The sequence below is a fragment of the Oryctolagus cuniculus genome, chromosome 11, assembly GCF_051225735.1.
Source record: "Oryctolagus cuniculus isolate XC-2025 breed Fujian yellow rabbit chromosome 11, ASM5122573v1, whole genome shotgun sequence".
Lineage (NCBI taxonomy): Eukaryota > Metazoa > Chordata > Mammalia > Lagomorpha > Leporidae > Oryctolagus > Oryctolagus cuniculus.
Window position 1 is genome coordinate 30,604,817 of NC_142877.1, and position 21,072 is coordinate 30,625,888.

Genomic DNA, 21,072 nt, shown 5'->3' on the forward strand with positions numbered 1-21,072 from the left:
ATTGCCCAATCTTAAGGTCCACAAAGCTGGGTTAATGTTCAGCTCTGCTGCTCCTGGCTTTATGGTTTAGGGCCTGCCACTTCCCTTCTAAGCTCCAGAATCATCTACACAACAGCGATGCAGGAATTAGGTTTTACTCAGGGGCAAAGTGAATTACTCATCACAGTGTTTGCATGGTGCTCAGTCAATATTGTTGTTGGCATTGTTTTTTTTTTTTTTTTAAAGATTTTTTTAAATTTATTTGAAAGACAGAGTCACAGAGAGAGGTAGAGAGAGAGAGGTCTTCCATCTGCTGGTTCACTCCCTAGATGGCTGCAACACCCAGAGCTGCGCCAATCTGAAGCCAGGATCCAGGAGCTTCTTCTGGGTCTCCCACGTGGGTGCAGGCGTCCAAGGACTTGAGCCATCTTCTACTGCTTTCCCAGGCCATAGCAGAGAGCTGGATCAGAAGTGGAGCAGCCGGGACTTGAACTGGCACCCATATGGGATCCTGGCACTGCAGGCTGTGTCTTTACCCACTGTGCCACAGTGCAGGCCCCGACCTTCTTCTTTCTGAATCTTTTCTTCTCTGGGCTTCTGGGAGGTAGCCTCTCATGATTCTCACTTTTCTTGTTCTCACTCTCTGTTGCTGGATCCTCCTTATCTCTTCAGCCTTTAATGTTGGAGAACTTCAGAACTGAGTTCTCAAATTGCTTCTCTTGTCATCACTCCCTGAGCGATCTTATCCAATATGGGGACCTTAAATGCCCTTAGTACCTTGCTCAGTTCCAAATTTCTATCTCCAGCTTGGACCTGTAGCCTGACATTTAGACCATCTGTGTACTTGACATCATCACTTGATATGTGTTGGACTTCTTAAACCTGGCATATCCTAAACCAAATTTGTAATTCTTCCATCTCCTCCCAAGCCCTCCCCCGCCAATATGTACCTGTGTTTTGAGGCTTTCTTGGCTCAAAAAAGCATTTGCCTTCTTCTGTTCGCTTAGCAAAAATCTGGGAGTCATCCTCACTTCTTTTTTCTCTTAAGGTTCACGTCCAGCTTATCTGCAAATTGTTCCAACTCTACCATTAGAATAAATGTAGAGTTTAAACTATCTTGGCCGATTCCAATTCCACTTCTACCACCCTGATCCAAGCCACTGTCATCCCTTTTATGCATTAGTATTACAGCCTCCTCACTAGCTTTTCTGCATCTGTTCTTATCCCCCAAAAAGCTCTTATCAGCATAGCAACCAGAAGGATACTTTCAAATATAAATCAGATAGGGCTTCTCATCTGACTCAGAGCAAATGTCAGAGTCCTTCTTAAAGTACGCATGTTCTCTGGGCTGTGCACCTGCTGCCTTTCTGACCTTATCTCCCACCATTTTCCACTCCCTCACTGGGCTCCAGCCTCCCAGCTGTGCCTCTGCCACAGCAGATACCTGCTTCTGCCTTGTATGCTCATTTCCCAGGGAGGCCTACCTTTGCCTCCTGTGTTTGGGTAACAGCTACGCCACCTCTCGCTGACACTCCTGCCCAGTTTCCTTTTTCTTCATAGCACTTAGTGCCATTGATACCCTTTGCATTTGTTTGTTAATTCTTTATTAAACTTTTATTTATTTGAAGGGCAGAGAGAAGAAACACACACACAGACGGAGACAGAGACAGAGACAGAAAGAAAGAGATTTTCCATTCATTGATTTGGTTCCCAAATGGCTACAAGAGCCATGGCTTGGCCAGGTGAAGCTGGGAGTCCAAAACTCAGTCCCAGTCTCCCACATGGGTGGCAGGGACTCCAGTACTGAAGCCATCAGTACTGTGCCTCCCAGGGTGCACATTAGCAGTAAATTGGAATTGGAAGTGGAGCCGAGCCTCAAACCTAGGCACTCCGATTTGGTGTCCCAAATAGTGCCTTGACTGCTGCACCAAACATCTGTCCCTAATTTATTGTTTATTTCCTTTGACTGGTATATGAATTCCAGGACAGCAGGTACTCAGTAAATACTTATATGACTAATGAAAGAGCAAATGCTAACCCTTAATGTTGTTATTTCATTGAGATAAGCCCGTATGGATTTAGGGCTAAAGTTCATCATAACATTAAAAAGTCTCTGTTCCCTCTAACCTCTGTATGTAGCTTAAGGCTGGTTTGGATAACCTGGGCAAGTTCCATGTAAAAGGAGAGTCATGCACAGCACTGAGTTAGGTGAAGCCCACACTTAGCCCCCTGGTGTGGTCAGTATTGAAAGAGGAGGTGGTCAGGTCTCCTCTGCTCCCCAGAGGAAAAGTTAAAATGTGTGACTGATGGGGACCCAGCAGAACTGTAGCCACTTGTCACAGTCAGTTGTAAACTATTGGTCAGTGGTATGAACTGTACCCTCTCTGCTGAGATAGAAAATGTACATAATACGCACTCCATGGCCAGGTGAATCACTCTGTGCCCTGTCTGGGTCCAGCTCTCTTTCCTTCTTCCTCTTGCTTGGGCCTCTTCCCTGTCTCTTAGATGGTCAGGGCCTTCTTGAGTCTGCTCTGAAAATCTCTCAAAACAATTTGAAAATTAAACTAAAATACAAATAACCAACTGTAGCCTCAAGTGTAGCCTTAACCTAAAGGAGCAGTGAAATATCAGAAGTCAGGGGGCAGGTAGAAGGGAGATTGTGGGGGGTAAGGGGAACATGAGGAGGGAGGAGGAGAACCCTGGCTCTCTGATGTCCCTGAAATGCTACCTTTTGTGAGGGATTATTTATAAAAGCAAATTAGGAGAGGTTGTTGCTGGTAATCTGGTCATCACCAAGCAATGGACTTGAGGCAGACAGCCCTAAACTCTGAGACTGGGCACTGTTCTGATAGTCCAGCCTGATTTACTTGGATTCAACCGTTTCCTTATTTTTATTTTATTAAGATTTATTTGTTTATTTGAAAAGCAGAGTTAGAGAGAAAGAGAGAGAGAGATCTTCCATCCACTGAGTCACTTCCCAAGTGGCCTCAGTTGTAGGAGCTGGGCCAGGCCAAAGCCAGTATCCTGGAACTCCATCCAGGTCTCCCACATGGACAGGAGGGGCCCAAGCACTTGGGCCATCTTTCGCTGCTTTGCCAGGCCCACTAGCAGGGAGTTGGATTGGAAGCAGAGCAGCTGGGACTCTAACTGGCATTCATATGGGATGCTGGTATCACAGGTGGTCACTTAACCTGCTAGGCCACAGTGCCAGCTCCAAGGGTCCAACCATTTTCCACCTCAGGTTTCTCAAAATTCTCAAAACCCTGGGGACCTGGGTTTTTAATTTTACATTTAGGAATCCATTTTTCTTTCATTCCATTTGACTCCATTTCCTTCCCATCACTTCATGTTTATAGGTAGTTGTTGGCTTCTGTTGTCTTCTATAGCCCTTCAGCAGGCTCTTATCAATGTTTTTTTTTTTTTTTTTTTTTAAATTTTTTGACAGGCAGAGTGGACAGTGAGAGAGAGAGAGAGAGACAGACAGAGAGAAAGGTCTTCCTTTGCCGTTGGTTCACCCTCCAATGGCTGCCGCGGCCGGAATGCTGCGGCCGGCGTACCGCACTGATCCGAAGGCAGGAGCCAGGTGCTTCTCCTGGTCTCCCATGGGGTGCAGGGCCCAAGCACTTGGGCCATCCTCCACTGCACTCCCGGGCCACAGCAGAGAGCTGGCCTGGAAGAGGGGCAACCGGGACAGAATCCGGCACCCCAACCGGGACTAGAACCCGGTGTGCCGGCGCCGCAGGCGGAGGATTAGCCTATTGAGCTGTGGCGCCAGCCCTGTTTCAGATTCTTAACATATTCTGTTCCCAAGGAAATGGGCTGTTCTTGGTTTGTTTGTTGTTCAGTGTTGAAAATTGAGTTAGGGATGGGTAAATTCAGTCAAAGATTGCTAGTAAGGTAGTCATTTAAAGTAACTGCACTGGTCTGTGCCCAGCCTGGTCCTCACTCAGAGAAGCACATTGTTGGCCACATTTGTGAAGCTTGTACTTGGCTCAAAATACAGCTGTCTCGAGAACTGGCAGAGTGTGGCAGATTGCTTACAGTGGAAAGGGAGAAGGTGAGGGAGGTCTGAAGGTGAACCAAGGATCTGGCTCCTCCAGCTACTGAATGAAATAAGAGCCAGGAGCTGACCATTAGGATTCAGTCAAATCATCCCTGTTGTCAAAAGCCAGGAACACAGTTGGCAAGGAGATGGGGTTTACACTAATGGAGTGGAATAGCCTACTGCTGGCAATAGCTGAGCCAGAAGAAATACTCAGAAACCAGGCAGGTGGCATCCAGATGTGCAGGTGTCTTACTGGTGGGTATCAAGGTCCCACCTTCAAGGTTGAAGTCAGTGTTATGGTTCTGACCTCTGGAAGAATAGTAGGCAGGAGAAGGGTGGCAGTAGGGGCCACTGCAAAAGCTAGGTTGTAAGAATCTGGACCAGGCTTAAATGTAACTTTTGTAAGGATTCCCTTCTAGCTGCTTTTGGCCATAGACCTAGCACTGTCCTGATCTTCCCAATCAGGCTTTTTGAGGGAGCTACCTGCGTTCCTTCTTTCCACTGCTTCATCTTTTAACTGTTCCCCAATCCTGCACATGTGGCCTCTGCTCCCTGTGACCCATGGACTGAGCCTGCTGTTGCTCATATGTCAATGATCTTCCCCCAGAGCCAAACCTGATGGACACTTCTCTGTCCTTACCTTACATGCCCAACTACCGTTTTCACTGTTTGTGCCCTGGAGGAGGGTTAAGTGGCAAGAGACATAAGACTTTATGAGCACTTTCCCGGAGGTGAATGGGTTGGTTAAAATCCAGGAGTATTAGAAAAACCCACAAACCCTGGATCATTTCAGCCAGGTATGTAAAGGAGATAAGAACAGGCCATATATTGCCATATTGCCTAAATAAACAGTTTGTCCTGAAGTTCCCAGGCAGGGCAGCCACTTCTCATGAAGCGCTGATGGAATAAACTTTACACCCAAGCCAGGGGCAGGGTTACGAGGCCCCTCCCCTTGCCCCTTCTGGTGAAATAAGACAGAAGACTGCTGCCATAAGGTCTTGCCGGGACAGTCTCCATTGCATTGCGTTCCTCTGTTTGAATCCCTCTGAGATGTTCCGTATTGCTCTTCTCTGCCAGCTCCAATCAGAGCTCTTCTGCCTTCTCTGCAGGACTCTGTAATCCGGTGTCCCGGCATTTGTTCAATTATTTAACAACCAGTACAGTACTGCAGTACTTTAACAATGGGTACGGCCCTGCAGGTGTGTGCCAACTGAGCGAAGGCCCCCAGTGGCCTCTGTCTGCGACTCTGGTTTTCGGGCTAAACCAACCCTTGGTGCCTTCACTGACTGTCCCCCTTTTTGAAATGTGCTCTCCTCCCCCACCTCTCCAACAACTCCAGGCCACTCCAGACACTGTGGAATTGAATCCACCAATTAGGCCCAAGCCCAGACTTGTTGATGGGCTCGAAATCCCTGTTAAGATACTTGTTTCCTTCTACTTTTGTTGCTGGCCTCAAAGGAAGTCTAGGGGTATACACAATGGAAGAACCAAGTTAAAGGACAAATAATCTTGGTTGGACCTCTCAAAAGAAAGGTCACAGAAGTTTCCTAGAGGCACAGCCCTAGTACCCTGTAGCTTGGTGGTCTTGGGGCAGTTCCTGTGGCAGATGTTGTCAGGGCCCCAGGGCACTTTTGTTCTAGAGTGCTCCCAAGTGCTTTCTAGTACAGGACAAAAGGTCCCCCTGAAGTTTAGACATTTTTGTATGATGTAGGAAATCTCGGCCCTTTCCTCAAACTTGAACTTCTAAGAGCAATGTCAGGGAAATTCGTTGAATGTATGCAGTGGATGGAATATTAAACACAATAGGTCTTTGATGATTAAAGACTCCCGCTGGCAGATGGCTATAAGTTTAAAGTAAATGGTGGTTTAATGCCCCTTTATTCTTCTGTGGGAATTTGTCAACAACTCAGTCTTCAAAGGCCATTTTGTAACCTGTGTATTTAGGCATTTTATCTAAAGCATTTATTTATTTAAAACTTCTTATTTTATTTATTTGGAAGGAAGAGAAATTGAGACAAAGAGACAAAGATCCGCTGATTCACTCTGCAAATGCCTGCAACTGCATGGGCTGGGCCAGGCCAAAGCCAGGAACCTGGAATTCATTCTAAGTCTCCTATGTGTGTGGCAGGGACTCAAGTACTTAGCCATCATCTCTGCTTAAGGATGTGCATAAGCAGGAAACCAATATGGGGAACAGAACCAGGACTTGAACCCCAGCATTCCAATAGGGGATGTTGGTGTCCCAGGTGGAATCTTAGCTTCTGCATCAAACACCTGCCTCCATCTAAGGAATTTTAATATTAAAGAATAGATGAAGATTTGTCTTTTTTCCTCTCTATAATTTATGTGGCATATCTTTGCAATTCTATAAAATTTTATTCCTGTAAAAAAGCGATTATAGGGGCTGGTGCTGTGGTGTAGTGGGTAAAGCCGCCATCTGCAGTACTAGTATCCCATATGGGCAGCACTTTGAGACTCACTTCCCATCTAGCTCTCTGCTATGTCCTGGGAAAGCAGTAGAAGATGGCCCAACTCACTGGGACTCTGCAGCTGCGTGGGAGACCTGGAGGAAGCTCCTGGCTCCTGGCTTCGGATCAGCCCAGCTTTGGCTGTTGCGGCCATTTGGGAAATGAACCAGCAGATGGAAGACCTCTCTCTCTCTGCCTCTCTGTAACTCCACCTTTCAAATAAATAAATAAATTTTTTAAAAAAAGCAATTATAAACTCTTAGATCCCAAAACTCAAAGTATAATTTAAATAACAATTATAAAATTCTGGATGTATTATTTTAAAATATGATTCAGGGTACGTTTTAGACGTGTAAATATAAAGACATTTCCTTCTTGTCAGTGCATTAAGTGATCTCCAATTTAGTAGCTAGCTAATCAGTCAGTACCCCATAGACTCCACCTAAAATATGATGAAGAAAGCAAAGAAAGAGACAGTGACTGAGAGCCAAGTTGGGTATCTTCTGAAACCAAGTTTCTGGGTTCCATTTGGAAGATTCGAATATTCTGAATGGCAGGTGCATCTTGGCATTTGTTGTCCCTTCCTGGGTTGAGTTGAACAGATTCAGTCATCTAGGCTGAATTTTTATTCCAAAACAGGAATTTGAACTCTTTGCATTTTGCTGTTGGAGGGCAGCAATGTGTCCTGAGTGGCTCAAGCAGCGACGGATAAACCCTGAGTGTGACTGAGGCTATCCCTCTGGGCTGGTGGTTTTCTTTTTTCTTTTATTGTTTTAAGATTTATTTATTTATTTAAAAGGCAGTGTTACAGAGAAGCAGAGAGAGAGAGAGAGAGAGAATCTTCCATCTGCTAGTTCACTCCCCAGATGGCCGCAATGGCCAGAGCTGCGCTGATTCTAAGCCAGGAGCCAGGAGCTTCTACATGAGTGTAGGGACCCAAGGACTTGGGCCATCTTCTACCGCCTTCCCAGGCCACAGCAGAGAGCTGGATCAGAAGTGGAGCAGCTGGCACTTAAACCAGCGCTCATATGGGATGCTGTGACACTGCAGGTGGCGCGGCTCTACTAGTCTGGTTGTTTTCAAACAACGCCCCAGACAGCCCTGTTAGAGCTACAGGCTTGAGATTGGAGGGGGTCTTGAGTTTGTGGATGCCTTGGTCTCGCCAGCCTGTGCATCCTCTCAGCTCATGTACGCCCTGGGCTTCCAGGCAAGCAAAAGGGGTCTGAGAGCCCCTGAGCTCACCCAGTGCTCTCATTCTCCCCATGGAGAAGTCGAGCTCCTGGATAATGAAGAAAATCAGCCGAAGTCATGTAGTAACCTGGTAATCCCTCTTTCTTGGATAATGCTACTTCTAACTACAACTTTAGTACTCCCCTCCCCATCCCACCCCTTTTTTTAGGATAAATAGCAGAATTCTGTCTTTTAGAATGCTAGGTTGTAGATTACATTAAATAGACACAGAGATGATAGCAGCTTAACAGAGGAATTATTTTGAAAAGCTCGAGAATGCTCTTTGCTATCTGTGGCATATCTCCTTGTGCCTCACTTTTGAATTCCAAGGACACCTGCTGTGAGAAGAAAGACTTGTTTACTTCCGTGCGCTTTGCCTACAGATACGGTTTTAAAAAGAAATCCCAACTGAGTTGAAAAAACAGGCCATGCTCCCATCACCAGCTACATCGACAGGGCACTTATCTGCAGAGTCCAGGTGCACAGCTGTGACCTTGTGGCTGCCCTCACAGTTTTCCTCCAAGTGAGCATTCATTATGCCTTGTCATTCAGCTGTGTCTTCTTAAAGGCTAAGAAAGCAACCTGATTATAATTGCCAAGCACCATCACTAGTCTTGTTCATTGCTGTATATTTCTAAGACAACACTGCACAAGAGAAGACCAACAAATTGATAGTATATCATTTGTTGTACACTTGCAATTCAGGCATATTTGCATGCAATATTCCTTTTTAAATATTTTATTTATTTGGGAGAGGGGCGGGGCAGAGAGAACTTCCATCCCCTCCCTGGCTCACTTCCCAAATGCCTACAAAAGCCAAAGCTGAGCCAGCGAAGTTAGGAACCAGAAACTCCATCTGGGTATCTCACATGGATGGCAGCGACCCAACTACTGTAGCCATCACCTGTTGCCTCCCAGGGTGCACATAGCAGGAAGCTGGAATTGGGAGCCAGAGCTGGGACTTTGAGCCCAGTACCCTGAGAAGGGAGGGGGGTCCCAAGTGGTGCTGTTACTGCATTGCCAATTGCTTGTCGCACGCATTGTTCCTGTTAGTTCTCACAACCACCCCCAAGAAGTACATAAAGACTATTTTTTTTTTTAGATTATTTATTTATTTGAAAGTCAGAGTTACATAGAGAAGGAGAGGCAGAGAGAGAGAGAGAGAATCTTCTATCCGCTGATTCACTCCCCAGTTGCCCGCAACAGCCTGAGCTGTGCTGATCCGAAGCCAGGAGTGAGGGGCTTCTTCCGGATCTCCCATGCGGGTGCAGGGGCCCAAAGACTCGGGCCATCTTCTACTGCTTTCCTAGGCCATAGCAGAGAGCTGGATCAGAAGTGGAGCAGCCAGGACTCGAACTGGGTCCATATGGGATGCCAGCACTACCCGCTACACCACAGCACCTGCCCCATAAAAACTATTATGATCTCCATGTTACCCGTGAGGAAATGAAGCCTGAGAGAGCTGAGAGAGGCTGGTTTTATATAAATATATATATTTATATATTTGAAAGGCAGAGTTACAGAGAGGCAGAGGCAGAGAGAGAGAAGTCTTCTATCCGCTGGTTCAACCCCCAAATGGCCACAATGGCCGGAGCTGAGCTGATCCGAAGCCAGGACCCAGGAGCTTCCTCCAGGTCTCCCACATGGGTACAGCACTTGGGCCATCCTCCACTGCTCTCCCAGGCCATAACAGAGAGCTAGATTGGAAGTAGAACAGCTGGGTCAAAAACCGGCCTCCATATAGGATGCTGGCACTGCAGGTGATGGCTTTACCTGCTACACCACAGCGCCAGCCCCTGGTTATATATTAACATGTCACACAAAAAATGATGGGAAGCTCAGAGTTAAGCGTGGGTCAGGCTGACTTCAAAAGCGGAATACTAAAAGAAATATATTATCCAGATGTGGTTAAAAACTGTGTGTTAGGTGTCAGGCTTTGGATGCTTGCAGAGACCACTGTGGTTCCCTACTACCTCTGTCTACTAACTGAATGTCTGCCCACTGTTAGCAGGTGCTGGTAACTCCTGGTTCACTTGACCAGCATTGCACCCTCTGTTCACTGAGCTCTCCCTTAATACTGCTTTTCCCTCTCTGGAAGAAGCTATAACTGCCTGCGAACCACCTGGAGAGAAGGCATTGCCTTCTCACTTCACTTCTTCTCACTAGGTAGAATCCAGCTTCATTTTTTTTCCCAGTTTCTTTCTTTCTTTTTTTTTTTTTTTTAAAAAGATTCATTTATTTATTTGAAAATCAGAGTTACACAGAGAGGGGAAAGGCAGAGAGAGAGAGAGGTCTTCCATCCTCTGGTTCACTCCCCAGTTGGCCACAACAGCTGGAGCTGTGCTGATAGGAAGCCAGGAGCCAGGAGCTTCTTCCAGGTCTGCCACGCGGGTGCAGGGGCCCAACGACTTGGGCCATCTACTGCTTTCTCAGGCCATAGCAGAGAGCTGGATCAGAAGTGGAGCAGCCAGGTGCCCATATGGAATGCCGGTGCCTCAGGCCAGGGCATTAACCTGCTGCTCCACTACTGGCCCTGAATCCAGCTTCATTTGTTAAAATCCAGGGAAGAAAGCAAGTCAGGAATTTTAACTCCATTTACTGGAATGAGTGGAACCTTTGGTAACTTTATCTACACAGAAGACATTTTTTCATCTGGCTCCAGAACTACCACTGCTCTTCTACCTCTCCCTCCCTCTATCCCTCCCCCTCCCCTTATCCTTTCCCCTCCTTTTTCTCCTTCCCCCACCCCCTCCCCTTTCCTCCTTCCTTCAACTTATTTATTTGGGAGGCAGAGTTACAGAAGGAGAGAGGGAGAGACACACACACACACACACAAGATCTTCCATCTGCTGGTTTACTCCTCAAATGACCGCAATGGCCAAGGCTGAGCCAGGCCAAAGCCAGGAGCTGGGAGCTTCATCTGGGTCTCCCACATGGGTGCAGAGCCCAAGCACATGGCTTTCTGCTGCTGCTTTTCCCAGGTTATTAGCAGGTAGCTGGATTGGAAAAGGAGCAGTTGGGACTAGAACTGGCGCCTATATGGGATGCCAGCGCTGCAGGTGGAGGATTAACCTACTGTGCTGTGGTGCTGGCCCCTCCAGAAGTCTTCTTATTTTTGGCTCTTTGCCATTTGAAGTTGCTTTTTGTATGCTGATTGGCTGCTCTTTCGCCCCCTGGAATTTTTATTTTTTATTTATCTGAATTTTTATGTGTTTGAAAAGCAGAAAGAGAGGGATCAGATGACACCAATATGGAATTTGAGGGTCCCAAGTGAGTCTTAACTGCTGTGCCACAGTGTCCACCCCTCCATGGAGTTTTTGATAGCTGGGTGCTAACTTACTTGAAGTTACGAAACCCAGTTTACTGGAACAGTGTTTTAAGGGTAAGTGCTTTTTGATTCATTCCTGGGTCCTCCATGCTTGACTGGAGGTTCGCTCTCTGCCTTCTCTAATCACATAGTGACTGTAGCTGTTGCCTGCTAAACCTAGACACCTAGGGTGTTGTGTCTGTCATGCAGTAGGTGCTCAGTAAACACTCTTTGAATGAATAAATGAAAAGCGTGTAAGTGAAACTTGATAAGATTTTAAATATTTATCATGGTGCCTTGCTCATCAGTTTGCGACTTTGTCATCAGATTTAATCTGTCTTGGGCACAGATACATGCCTGTGATTGTGGTTGGGTTTGATGGTATATGCGTATGATAGTGTGTGTATATGATAGTATGTGTGTGTGTGATAGTATCAGGAAGCTTTCAAGAAAAAAAGCAAATGTTCTTCTGTAGGTCCTGCAGATTTTTTTAAATTATTATTTATTTGATAGGTAGAGTTATAGAGAGAAAGGTCTTCCTTCCATTGGTTCACCCCCCAAATGGCTGCTATGGCTGGACCTATGCTGATCCGAAGCCAGGACCCAGGAGCTTCCTCCTGGTCTCCCATGCAGGTGCAGGGGCCCAAGCACTTGGGCCATCCTCCACTGCCTTCCTGGGCCACAGCAGAGAGCTGAACTGGAAGAGGAGCAACCAGGACTAGAACCGATGCCCATATGGGATACCGGTGCCGCAGGCGGAGGATTAACCAAGTGAGCCGTGGTGCCGGCCCCGATCCTGCAGATTTAACTCTCATCTGGAAATTGTTTAGTCTAGAACAAACTAGTATCTTGCAAAACACCCCCTTTTTTTTCCTTTAAAAGAAAATAGTAGAGAAACGAATGGTTGTAAGGAGCTATAATGCAATGAGGGTAGAATGTTACACCTGTATTAACCATCAGGTAGAAAGTGTTTTCCCAGTGGAGTTGTTTAGTCAGCAAATATTTCTCTAATAATATTGTATCAGATTATGGCCTTAAGGCTACCCCTAAAGATCACTTTTGAAGCTATTTTCTTTTTTTTTAAATTTTTTTTATTTGACAGGTAGAGTTATAGACAGAGAGAGAGAGAGAGAGAGAGAGAGAGAGAAAGGTCTTCCTTCCGTTGGTTCACCCCCCAAATGGCTGCTATGGCCGGCACTGTGCCAATCCAAAGCCAGGAGCCAGGTGCTTCCTCCTGGTCTCCCATGAGGGTGCAGAGGCCCAAGCACTCGGTCCATCCTCCACTGCCTTGCTGGGCCACAGCAGAGAGCTGGACTGGAAAAGGAGCAGCCGGGACTAGAACCCGGTGCCCATATGGGATGCCGGTGCTACAGGTGGAGGATTAACCAAGTGAGCCATGGCGCCAGCCCCTTGAAGCTATTTTCTTAAAGAAAACGTATTCCTATCACATTTTGTAGTATTGTGAGATTTTTATTTCTTGCTTATAAATTGATACAACTGAGGGGCAAATTTAAATACTAATAACCAGGCATATGCCCCCACATCTTCCCAGTATATTGTTACTGTTTTGTCTAGAATTTTCTTTCTTTGTCACCCTTGTGCAAGGGCCGTGCTTATCTACTGTAGTATTCCAGTTTTAGTGTGTGAGCTGCTGAAATGAGCGCCAGAATTTTCTTTTACAAAGAGCGCTTAGAAAATATTAGAGAATGTCAGGCACAGTATAAGTAAAAATATGAGGAAGTTACTCATGGACCAGCACAATTTTAAAAGTAGAATTTGGGGGAAAAGGGATTAAAATAATACTGCACATTTTTAGCCGGTAACAGCAGCTGCTCTGAGCCTTGGCCTGGAGTTGGTGCACGGAGCGGTCTTGCCATTGAGCAATGTCTGCTGCCCTCCAGCGTCTGCTTTGTGCACATTCCCGAGCCTGCCTGGGAAACGTGTATCAGGTGTGTGAAGCCTTTGTCCTTTAATCTGTGCACTAGAAGTAAAAGTTAAAGCTCTTAGAGATTTGTTTACTTGGCTGAAATCTGAGCAACTAATTTGCCTTCAGGTCACCACTGTTAGGTGTGCATTATATAACTTTTTCCATTTATCCTGCTTGGTCGATGGCAGGCTGGAAGACAAGCATAAACGGTGACATCTCATTCTTCTTTGTACATTTGCCAAGTGAAAAGTACTTTTAAAAAGTTTTATTTATTTATTTTTGGATTTATTTTAAAAGGCAGAAGACATGCATGCGCACCAGAGAGAGAGAGAGAGAGAGAGAGAGAGAGAGATTGTCTATTCGCTGGTTCAATCCCCATATGCTTTCAATAGCCAGGCAGAACTCCATTCAAGTCTCTAATGTAGGTGGTCAGGACCCAACTACTTGAGCCATCACTGCTGCTTAACAGGAAGCTGGACCAGAAGCAAAGCTGGGTCTTGAACACAGGCATTTTGATATGGCATGTGGGTGCCCAAGTGGCAGCTTAATTGCTGTATCACAATACTGTCTCATACTTGTATTCTTTTTGGCAAAGATAGGACGAGAGGATTTAAGTTTCTCTGCTTTGATGAAATTACAGTAGCATTAAAGAGTGATTGTGAGATTTAAAATATGTTTTGGAATCTTTGCCAACAAGATGGCACAATCCTATTTCTCCTTGCTTTTCCCTGCTAAGTATAAGTATACATCTTGGAAATGCAAGAAACAACTAAAGGAGAACTCTGAGACGTGATAAGAAGGTGAACTGGTCAGGGGCCCCAGGGTTGGAGGAAGAATGTAGTGGCCAGGTATCTTATGTCCTCCTCCTCAACTGAAGAAAGTGAACATACCCAGTGAATCCTGACCCACCAGCTAGGCTCATATCTCCCCAGGATAGACTGGTTGCCCGTCCAACATCACCAGGAAAGCCTAGCACCCAACAAGGGGGATTGATAGGAATAAGGCCACTAAAAATAAGTGGCCTGGGAAAGCACTGTCCCCTGCTGCTTGGCTACCCAAGACTTTCCTCCTCTGCTCAGTGATCCCCAGGTGTTCAGGGGACCACATGCAAGAGGATTCTGCCAGTGCAACCAACAGCCAGGCCTGAGGTCTCTTGTCTTCCTGAGTCCCAGAGTTTTCTCTCCTGCCCACATTCTCTGGGGTGCACCAGCAGGTGGGACAGCACTGCACCAGACACCCTGGCCTGGGAAGCCTCCACCCTCACAGTAGCCAAAACAAATTGATAAATATTTTTGGATCTCATGAAAATTCTCAGACTTTTGCTCTGTGAAAGCCCTTGTGAAGATTATGAAAAGACCAGTTACAGACTGGGAGAAAATATTTGCTAATCCCAAATCTCACAAAGGACCAGTGTCGAATATAAACAGAACTCTCAAAACTCAACTTAGAAAAATATACAAGTTGAAAAAATATACAATGTGGTTTTACCAAACAGAGCACAGTTTAGTTGCTCTGCATCCTTCAACTCTTCTCACTTTCTATTCGTTAGACAGTGACCATACTAAATGGGTGTGAGTTTCATTTTTCTGGTGATTAGTGATGTTGAGTATCTTTTCACATGTTTGTTGCCATTTGTCTTATCAACAATAGACACGGAGAAATTTCTATTGAAATCCTTTGCCTGTTTTAAAAAATGTTACTTAATCTTTTGTTATTGGCTAAAAGGAGTTCTTTGTATGTTCTAGACATTGTTCTATATCTGATACATGATTTTCAAATATTTTCTCCCTTTCTATAGTTTGCCTTTTCTCTGTTTGTATCCCTTGATGCACAATGTTTTCAAGTTTGGAGACAGGCATTTGGCCCAGGGGTTAAATTGCCACCTAGTACACCCGCATCCCATGTTAAAGTACCTGGGTTTGAGCACTGGCTTCTCTCTCCATTCCAGCTTCTTGCTAATGTGTGCCCTTGGAGGCAGCAGGGGATGGCTCAGTACTTGGGTCCATGCTACCCACATGGGAGACAAGGATTGAGTTCCCAGCTCTTGACTTTGGCCTGACCTGATTCCATCTGTTGTGGGCATTTGGGGAGTAAACCAATGGGTGAGAGATCTCTCTCTATCTTTCAAATAAATAAAATAAATTTCAAAAGTTTTTTTTTTTTTGACAGGCAGAGTGGACAGTGAGAGAGAGAGACAGAGAGAAAGGTCTTCCTTTTCCTTTGGTTCACCCCCAGTGACTGCTGTGGCAGGCGCACCGCACTTATCTGAAGCCAGGAGCCAGGTGCTTCTCTTGGTCTCCCATGTGGGTGCAGGGCCTAAGGACTTGGGCCATCCTCCACTGCACTCCTGGGCCACAGCAGAGAGCTGGACTGGAAGAGGAGCAACCGGGACTAGCACCCAGCTGGGACTAGAACCTGGTATGCTGGCGCTGCAGGCAGAGGATTAGCCTATTGAGCTGTGGCGCTGGCCTGTTTTTACAGTTTTTAAGATTGCTGTGGTACCATTTGTCTGTTTCTGCTTTTGTTATCTATGCTTTTGATGCCACATCCAAATTATCAGTGCCACATTCACTGTCATGAAGCTTTTCAATGGTGTTTTCTTCTAGGAGTTTTATAGTTTGGGATCTTACGTTGACATGTTTCATCCATTTGGAGTTAATTTTTTTTTTCGTTTTTATTTAGTAAATATAAATTTTCAAAGTACAGTTAATGGATTACAATGGCCCCCCCCATAATTTCCCTCCCACTCACACCCCTCCCATCTCCCGCTTCTTCTCCCATTCCATTCACATCAAGATTCATTTTCAATTATCTTTATATACAGAAGATCAATTCAGTATATATTAAGGAAAGATTTCATCAGTTTGCACCCACACAGAAACACAAAGTGTAAAATACTGTTTCAGTACTAGTTCTAGCATTACTTCACATTGGGCAACACACTAAGGACAGATCCCACATGAGAAGTAAGTACACAGTGACTCCTGTTGTTGACTTAACAATGTGACACTCTTGTTTATGGCGTCAGTAATTTGGGTCTGCACAGGCACTTGAGCCATCACTGCCGCTTCCTAGGCTGTGCATTAGTCGAGAGCCAGACCAGAAGCAGAGGAGCTGGGACTTTGCATCTTAGTTGCTACACCAAGAGCTGTGCGCTCTTAACCATTCCTGGGCTACTCTTGCGACTCGAAACCCCTGTGAGTAGTGGGTCGTCATTCCAGCCCTCACCCAGGAGCTGGAGTTAATTTTTTATATGTGATGTAAGATAATGGTTCAGCCTCACTCTTCTGCTTGTGGGAATCCAGTTTTCTCAGCACTGTTTGTTGAGGAGACCTTCTTTTCCCCATTGAGTGGTCTTGATATCCCTGTCAAAGATCATGTAACCATGTTCTGGTTTTCTGTTCCACCAGTCTATGTATCTGTCTTCATGACAATACCACACTGTTTTGATTACTGTAGCTATGTTTTGAAATCAGGAAGTATGAATCCTCCAACTTAGTTATTCTTTTTCAAAACTTCCTGTCTGGGATCTCGGTGTTTTTTCAAATGTGCCCATAAATACATCTCAGTGGGCATACAAATTTATATATGTTAGCACATTTGTTTATTCATAGATTTTAACAAAAATAATCTCTAAAAAACATGGTATACTGCAACTTGCCTTTTAAAAGTCCACATTCAATCACAGCTATTCTTTAATGTCAGTACCTCAGTCCGTTTGAAGTCTCTACAAAGCATTCTAGAGTATGAATATACTATTAACTTTTTAACTAACCTCCTATTAATGGTAATTAGCTTGTCTCTTGACAATTATCAATAAACATGTGTTTTCTTGATATATAGAGATTTTAGATTCTTATATAGTCAACTGTACAAATTAAAGTCTATGATTTGGTATAATATTTTTAAAAATCTGAGACTGAGTGACAAAGAGAGAGAGACACACACACACACACACACACACAGTGTTCTGACTGGTTCACTCTCCAAATGCCCAAAATGGCCAGAGCCAGGAGCTAGGAATTCAATCTAGATCTCTCATTTGGTGGAGAAACCCAGTTACTTGAACCATTACTGCTGCCTCCTGAGGTCTGCATTGGCAGGAAGCTGGAGTCAGGAGTTGGAAGCCAGGTATTGAACTCTGACTCTCTGATATGGAACACAGGTACCTTAACTGCTAGGCTAAATGTTCCTTCCTAGTGAGATTGAGATATATATATATATATATATATATATATATATATATATATATATAAATTGATTTGAGAGGTAGAGAGTGAGAGCAATCTCCCATTTGCTAGTTCACTCCCCAAATACGTGCAGTTGGTGGGACTGAAGGTTGGAAGTGAAGCCAGGAGCTTTAAACTCAATCCAGGTCTTCCCTGTGGGTGGCAGGAGTGCTACCTGGTATAATGTTTAGACAATCATAATATAATATATATTATATAATAATAAATATATTATACAAATTGTTACCTTCTAGTGGTTTTAAGCTTTAATTTTTTACTTAGAGTTATTTAGGTATAAGGTATGAGGTGGGGTTATAGCTTTGTCATTTTTCCAAATGGGAGCCAGTTGTCTTAATGCTGTTTATTTAATTGTATCTCTTTCCCTCTGGTTTTAATGTTCCCCTACTTTTTCAACAATTGTGTTCTACTTTTTAATGTTTTTTTTTTTTTTTTTTCTGGACAGGCAGAGTGGACAGTGAGAGAGAGAGAGAGACAGAGAGAAAGGTCTTCCTTTGCTGTTGGTTCACCCTCCAATGGCCGCTGCGGCTGGTGTGCTGCGGCTGGCGCACCGCGCTGATCCGATAGCAGGAGCCAGGTGCTTCTCCTGGTCTCCCATGGGGTGCAGGGCCCAAGCACTTGGGCCATCCTCCACTGCACTCCCTGGCCACAGCAGAGAGCTGGCCTGGAAGAGGGGCAACCGGGACAGAATCTGGCGCCCCGACTGGGACTAGAACCCGGTGTGCCGGCGCCACAAGGCGGAGGATTAGCCTTGTGAGCCGTGGCGCCGGCCTACATTTTAATTTTTTAAATTTTTTAAAAAATAGACTTGGCTTTGGCTTTTCTTGATATCCAAATCTTTTTTTTTTTAAGATTCATTTATTTATTTGGAAGGGCACAGTAACAGAGAGGCAGAGGGAGAGAGAAAGAGGTCTGCCATCCGCTGGTTTACTCCCCAATTGGACAATGGCCAGAGCTGGGCCAATCTGAAGCCAGGAGCCAGGAGCTTCTTCCTGGTCTCCCACGTGGGTGCAGGGGCCAAGTACTTGGGCCATCTTCCACTGCTTTCCCAGGCCCTAACAGAGAGCTGGATCAGAAGTGGAGCAGCTGAGACTTGAACTGGTGCCCATAAGGGATGCCGGCACTGCAGGTGGTGGCTTCACCTACTATGCCACAGCGCCAGACCCTACATTTTTATTTTTGATTTTGAACTAGGCTGGTCTGGGTTTGGCCTTGTCTCTGTCTGTATCCACTAGCTTTCTGACCTGGGGCAAGTTGCTCCACTTCCCTTTGCCCGGTTTCTTCATCTGTGTCTGCTTTGCAGGTTGTCATGAGGATTCATTGAGACACTTGGAGTCCACTTAGTATAGGCTGGCTGACACTTCCTCTGCTGCTGTTAGTACTAGTGGCATTACTAGGGTTGGTTTCTGGACTTTCTTTGTTGAGTTCCACCCAGGAGAACCAGTGTTGCTCAGTTTTAAGCAAAAAGCGATTCATATTGTGACAGAACCCATACAGAGAGGTTATTCTGATGAACACTGATCCAAAGTATCTATAGAGTTACTTCCTTGCATTCACTTTGAGTGGGGTGTGTGTGTGTGTGTCTTTTGCTTACTTTGGATATAATTTTAGGCTGGTTTTTCTCATCTTGTTCCCATATAATATCTTCTTTGGGAACATGGTATTTGTCAACAGATGTCTTCTCACTTGCAAAATGCTCTGATTTGTGTCTTAGATGTTCCTGTGACTCTCTACAAACCATCTTTTGATGAAAGATCCCAGTTAACACTAAGTAGTCCCATACCTGTGAGAATGTATTGTGTAATAACGTGTTTATTATGGGGTTTAGTATAATCAGCCCAGTGAAACCATTTTTAACTTGTCTTTATTGCACCCTGCTACAGATTGAGGGTGATATGAAACAATGGGAACAAATGATTCCTGTACTCAAGGAGTTGATGGTCTAGTTGGGAAAATAAAATGTAATGTTAAAATCCGAGGGGACAAAATCAGGCAATATAAATTTCATAGCTGCACAGAACACATAAAAGTGAGCAAACTCATGAAAGAAAAGACCATCTCTTCAGTAAACAGCAAGTATCTACTTGTTTCCCCGTGTCAGAATCCTCCATGTAAAGATTAGCTGTTGAAGCCATAACATTCTGTGTGCAGCTAGAAATAATGACTTAAGGAATAGAAAGTAGCATTTCCCAAGGCAGAGGAGCAATTATACAAAATAATGATATAGGTCTTACAGGAAACATTTTCATAACTTTATTACTAGTCCTCAGAGTTTTCTCATCATGAACACTCTCAAAATTACCTATAAAGTGTAAAAGTATTTTTAATTGATGCGTTGGTCACTGTTACTATTATTATTGATGTATTATTAAGAAGATATAAAGAAATAGTCAAAATAGGAAACAGATAATTGCTTAATTATGATTTAAGGGTACTTCCCCTGTTGTTGCTTTGTGGTATCTCTGGGAAATACCCCATGGTTCCCCCGCTGTACCTCTGACTATTAACTTGCAGCTAATTCCCTAAATTTGAATTTGAGTTCATATGGGAAGATGAGATCATTGATCTTTGTGGGCAAGCCTATGGAAGTCTTGATTTCTTCCTTCAAGGAATGGGTTAATTGAAATGTCCTGTCTCTCAAAACTTGCACCTCCTGAATATAAATTGTCTGGTGACTCCTCACAGCTATTCCAAGACAGTAGTATATAGTAAGATAGGAATTAACAGGATTCAGCAGCTGGGAAAACAAATTTGAAATTGGCTACATAAATGAACATTTTCTTTGATATGTGGAGTTGAATGTTGTGAGGTCAATAGGAGCCATTAATATCAGATCATCATACTTTTTCCCACACAAGGAATGCAATGGTCTTAAATTACTTCCATACAGTCACACTGTTTCTAGTCAGTGCTTTATGTTTATTCAGTAGGTGCTCAATCAATGCATGCTCTATGTTGAATATTGTGCTTGGGTGCCTTACAGGAAGCTTACAGAAGGATCGAAATTTAATGTCTTTCCCGCTGCTCAATCCTGGCCATAGCCCTTGCCACTGCCTGAAGCTGTTTGGTCTGTGCAGGTAATCTTCCTGCTTGTGATCAGTTGCAGGTTTCACCTGTGGGGGAGGTGACAAGGTGTGCCCCCACATGATTGACACTGGGTAAACATGCAGGGTAAGTTACAACAGGGGAAGTGAGGTGAAGGATACTTGGTCTCTCCTGGTTTTAGACTATAATCTGCATATCACTTTCCAAATATTAACTCAGCTCTCAACAGGCATAAGAAGTTGAAGTTGTTTGCCACTAGCCAGGAAAATGAGAAGGATTGTTGAATGTCTCCCAGCATATTAAGTACTGGGAAGAAAAACAGACATAGGACTTTGGGTTCTTTTTTTGCTCAAAGTAGAGACAGGAAGCTTTATTCATTTAACAATGTATAAAGTGATTTAAAAAAATTTAGAACTACCCTAAAAAAGGAAAGGAGGAGGCAAGAAAGGAGGGAGAGAGGAAAGAAGGGAGGGGAGAGATGAGGGTGCCAGTCTTTTGCGAGGATTAAGGATAATGTATGTGGGGCCAGCTCTGTGGCACAGTGGGTTAAGCCACTGCTTGCAACACAGGCATCCCATCTCAGAGCTCCCTGCTAATGTGCCTGGGAAAGCAGCAGAAGATGGCTCAAGTACTTGGGCACCAGGTGGGTAGGGGTGTGGGGTGGCAGTGGGGGTGTGTTGGGGGGTAAGAGTCCTGGCTCCCGGCTTCAGCTTGGCTCAGCCCTGGCTGTTGTGGCCATCTGGGGAGAGAACCAGTGCATGGAAGGTCTCTTTCTCGCCAGCTCTCCCTCTCTGTGTGTCACTCTGCCTTTCAAATAAATAAAT

At 44.8% G+C, this 21,072-nt stretch overlaps 1 protein-coding gene across 8 annotated transcripts in view; it reads left to right on the plus strand.

Annotated features, from left to right (window-relative positions):
• Positions 1-21,072, plus strand: part of SHLD1 (shieldin complex subunit 1) — a 120,833-nt gene that overhangs the window by 10,981 nt on the left and 88,780 nt on the right. The window lies entirely within an intron of this gene.